The 4,907-nt window shown below is 38.9% G+C and overlaps 1 non-coding gene across 1 annotated transcript; it reads left to right on the top strand.

The window, feature by feature from the left end:
• Positions 1-341: 341 nt before the first annotated feature.
• On the top strand, positions 342-414 carry Trnae-uuc (transfer RNA glutamic acid (anticodon UUC)). Its single transcript has one exon. It is a non-coding gene; the product is annotated as a tRNA-Glu (tRNA).
• The last annotated feature ends 4,493 nt before the right edge of the window (positions 415-4,907 follow it).

Below are 4,907 nucleotides of genomic sequence, written 5' to 3'. Positions count from 1 at the left end.
GACTATGAAGGGAAAATCCTAGGATATCAGCTATCTCAAGTTTAGAGTAAATCAGTTAAGATTAGAGCATTCACAAGAGGACTCCAGGTCAATCTTTCTTCTTAATGATACCGAATTTGATAGAGTATTTGGTGTACTTAATCATATTCACAGAAGATATATTCTTCTGGAAGAGAGTTTGAAGATGGGTTACTTTAAGACACACAGAAAAATTGAACAGATAAAAAATGAGATTATAATTAAATCTAGAGCAAACAAAGTCTTTCAAGAAGCAAAATGTAATCAGGGGTCTCATGGTGTAGCACAGTGGTAGAGCACTTGTCTAAAATATTTGAGGGGCTGGGGATATAGCTCAGTTGGTAGAGTGCTTGCCTTTCAAGCACAAGGCCCTGGGATCGATCCCCAGTACCGCCAAAAAAATAAATAAATAAAATAAAATAAATAAAATATTTGAGGCACTAGCATGACAAAAAAAAAAAAAGAATCAGCATACTACATTGCCTAACCGTGAATAATATTGTGTAATTTACTGAATATTGATCTAAAAAAGACTATGCCTAAATTAGAATGTCAGGGAGTATTTGCGTGAAAGAGGTAGGGTGACAGAGTTAACTCCTTTATCTTTCATGTTAGGAAGCCAACGCATTTTGTGGGAAGGGTACTAGGGATTGAACCCAGGGATACTTTACCACTGAGCTACATCCTCAGCCCTTTTTATTATTTATTTTGAGACAGGGTCTTGCTAAATAGTTTTAGGGCCTTTTTATGTTGCTGAGGCTAGACTCGAACCTGTGATCTTCCTGCTCCAGTCTCCTAAGTTACTGGAATTACAGGCCCATGGTCAACAGATTTTTTTCTAAAAATGAAAAATCACAAAAGAGCAGAGTAAGCCCATAATCTATAAATATAGTGGCAAATATCAGAGGAACATCTTAAAGGATAACATTGCCTTTGGGGATTGGAAATTGGGGAAGAAGAAGGATAAAAGCAAGTTGCTATTTTCTAAAGCAAGCTTCATTTAACTTTTAAAGCATGAACAATTTTGATAAAAATGACACAATTTTGATAAAAAATAACTTATCAGAGTGTTTAGTTGCAATAAAGAACTAATAATGATTATTTTCAATTGCTTTTAACAGGAAAATAGCAAAGTTAGGTGTTTGCTGTTATCTCTTTGCATAAGAGGAAGGCAGTGACCTAGAACATGGAATCTAAGAGCACACTGTCCCAGAGAGCATATCACATCACTTGAGATTATGTGGACTGTACTGGGCAGAGATAGCAGGGGACAATGATATATTTGTTCTGTTGACCCAGCAAATGTATTAAAAAGCAGATCTGTGAAGCAATTTGAGTAGACACCTTACATGCCATGCATGTGCTGTAAACATATTCACTTGGCCCAAAGAGGAATATGGGCAATATATGGTAGATCAGAATTATGGGACAAGGCTCCCTTGAAACAACAGCTCCCTCTATAAAAGATGTTAGCAAGATTCATCAAGAAATGGATTAGGTTCTTGCTTTCAAAGTCCATCTAGAATGGTTCTCAGCCGCCACTACACAATATATTAATTTGGGAAGCTTTTAAAAAACCTGTTCAGAGGCAGGTGTGGTAGTGCGCATCTATAATCCCAGTGACTCCGGAGTCTGGGGCAGGAGGATCACCAAATTTATGGCCAGCCTTGGCAATTTAGTGAGGTCCTATGTCAAAATAAAAAAATTAAAAAACCTGGGAATATATATAGCTCAGTGGTAGAGCACCCCTGGGTTCAATCTTTAGTAGAGGGGGAAAAATGTTCGGCCACATCCTAAACCAAATAAATCACAATCTGCTTTTCAAAGTACATACCTCACATGATTCCATTGTACAGTTCTGATGATATTAAGGAAAAATAAACTCTAACTCAGTTTTTTCCAGCTATAATGATACAGATCACTTCTGAAACCAGATGTGTGTAGGTTTTTCCCTACACACAATGCAAATCATCAGTTCTACAGTAGATAGCAGCTGGGTGTTCCCTAATTCAATCCAATTCAATTCTGATACAGTCTGGACAGAGTGTCTGATCTCACAGGTTGAGTTGGCCAATTTGCTAGAGTGGCTCACGGAACTCAGGGAAGCACATTTATTGGTTTATTACAAAGGATATTACAAAGGATACAGATGAAGAGACGCAGAGGGCAGGGCATGTGGGAGGGGATGTAGGGCTTCCATGCCCTCCGTAGGTTCATCACCTTCCAGGAATCTCCACGTTTGGCTGTCCAGAAGCTCTGTCCTTTTGGGTATTCATGGAAACTTCATTGCATAAGCATGATTTAAGCATGAACAACTGTGTAGAAATATGATAAGACAAAAATGCTAATTTTTGATCCAATGGTCACAGACTAAGAGAGTGGGAAATCTAGTAAGGCCTGTCTAATACTTCTTGGCCTCCTCCCAGATAGGGCAGGAATCCTAGTGAAATGGGTGTTTTATGATCTATTATCAGATAAGGTGGGTTAAAGAATTCTTCTTCCCCCTCCTCCTCTTCCTCCTCCTCCTCCTATTATTATTATTATTATTTTACTGTGGATTGAAAGCAGAAGTGTTCTGCCTCTGAGCTATATCCCCATACCTTTTTAAAATTTATTTTGGGACAGGATCTTGCTAAATTACCCAGTCTGACCTTAAATTTGAGATCGACCTACCTCAGTCTCCCAGGTTACTTGGATTACAGGTGTGCACCCCTGCACCCAGCTAACAAATTTCTTTATGACCAACTCCATTTTCTATGGTTTATCTTGGAAAGAAAAGGGAGCAAGAGAGAAGAGAAAAGAGAAGATCTAGAAGGAGATTCTGCTTTCTGAAGACTCCTTCTGAAGCCTGAAGCACCCCAACGTTACTCTACTCAATTAGGAAATAATAAGAGCTGTGGCAATTATGAGCCAGGAATCATAGTTTAAAACCAAAAATATATACATATCATAAATCACAGTAACCAAAAGAGAGGCAAAGTCCTAAAGTGTGAGTTCATAAGACTAGGCTATCTGTCATTTCCCAGGTCTCCTCAGAAGCCAGGGGAAGATAGAGAGAAGCACATCTTGCAGGGACAGAATTTGAGCATCCCTCCCACACCATGTCCAACTGACATTACTAATGCAACCCCACCCTCAACTGTACAGTTAGATGAATGTGCCCTCGGGGATATCTCAGGGCTTGCTTTTTTAAAAGGGACTCACCTGACCCTGTCCCATCCTCACCAAAGAGAATTCTGATTGCTCAATATCTGAGACCCTGATAGGGCCACATTTGAGGATTATCCCTAAAAGACAAAACAGGCTCCTTTAGGTGGATACTAGGAATGAAGGGAAAAGTGGAGTTCACTTGACTTGCAGCGATGGGTCCAGGAATACTGGCCCCATTTTTTAGCATCTCTGCAAACTGAGCTCTCCAAGTGAGAAGGTTCAGATAGAAGAGAGAACAGTTTTGATCCTGCTTCTAGCAGACCCTTCCAGATGATCAGGCTGTGGACTGGCCCATCATAAATGAAAGGGCATTCTGTTTGCCAGGGTGTCACTGATCATGGTGTGTGCTCTCCCTTGGTTTAGAACCTCAAGGAAAGTGAACAAGAGAGAGAGAGAGATTAGAACTCTAAATCCTCTCTTAGAGACATGCAGATAAGTTTGTAAGGAAGCCGTAGGCTGGTCTCCCACTACCTTGACCAGCTAGATAATAAAAACCAGCTAGATTTCTTATTCACAGATTTAGATTTTTAAGTTATATTTTGTATTTCTGAATTTGTATGCCTAAGACAATTTTTACTTTATGAACTATTGATAACAAGAGGTGGTCGTATTTTACTGACATATAAAAGTATGCAGAAGTGGACATCATTTACTAAAGTTTGAAATATGAACTGGTCAAAAGTAACCCAAATGGAAACAATCTTTGGAACAAAAAAATTAATGATTTTTACATATCTGTTCACCGAATTCGATAAATTAATATTGTTTTTTAAAAAAAAGCAGCTAGAATTTTCTGTTCTCTTGCCCCAATCAATTAGAATGTGCATTTCAAATCCTGTGCATAATATGCATATATTAGCATATGCAGAAGATGCTAAAAGTTTATTATCTAAGAAGGAAGGTCCTCTCCTGGTTCACAAAGAGGTGAAATTTAGACTATTTGATAGTGGTGGAGGAATGGGGAATAGCTATTTACAAATCACACTGCAGGAATGTTTCAATATTTTAGAATATGCAAGGTTGTACCAGTGTGCTTTGCCATGTGTGCACTCATGGACTCAAGACCTACGATGAGAGTTCTTGAAAGGTAAGGAGGCCCATGCCACACACCTCAGTTTTCCTTTTCCGACACAACCTTTGAATTTTTCTACAAATGGAACTGGGTCCACCTGGGGAAGGCCAGCTGAGAGCTTAGGGGCAGGGATGAAGGGAAAAGGAGGGTGACAGGCCTGAATCTGCCTTTCCTATGAAGAGAAGTGAAAGGAAAAAAAAGAGGTCCTTGGTTTCCATTGGAGACGGCGATGGTCACAACCAGAATGAAGAGGAGGCCCTTCTTTTTTATTTATTAAAAATTTTTTTATTTGTTCTAATTAGTTGTACATGACAGAATGCATTTGTACATTTTGATAGATCATACATAAATGGAGTATGATCTCATTTTTTTCTGATTATACATATTGCAGGATCACATCAATCATGCAGTCACATATGTACGTGAGGCAATAATGTCTGTTTCACTCTAGGAGGCTCTTAAGTTGAACCGCCTCAGATTACATTTGTCCACACATGCATGCAAAATGCTGCTTAAAAAATAAATGAGGTTAATTTCTCTTTACGGGTTCCCTTTCATCTCAGGGTTTCAAAGCAATTTACCACAAAAGATTCTCATCTTTACCACT

Source organism: Sciurus carolinensis, chromosome 17 (genome assembly GCF_902686445.1).
Source record: "Sciurus carolinensis chromosome 17, mSciCar1.2, whole genome shotgun sequence".
Lineage (NCBI taxonomy): Eukaryota > Metazoa > Chordata > Mammalia > Rodentia > Sciuridae > Sciurus > Sciurus carolinensis.
This window is presented reverse-complemented; position numbering and strand designations above follow the sequence as displayed.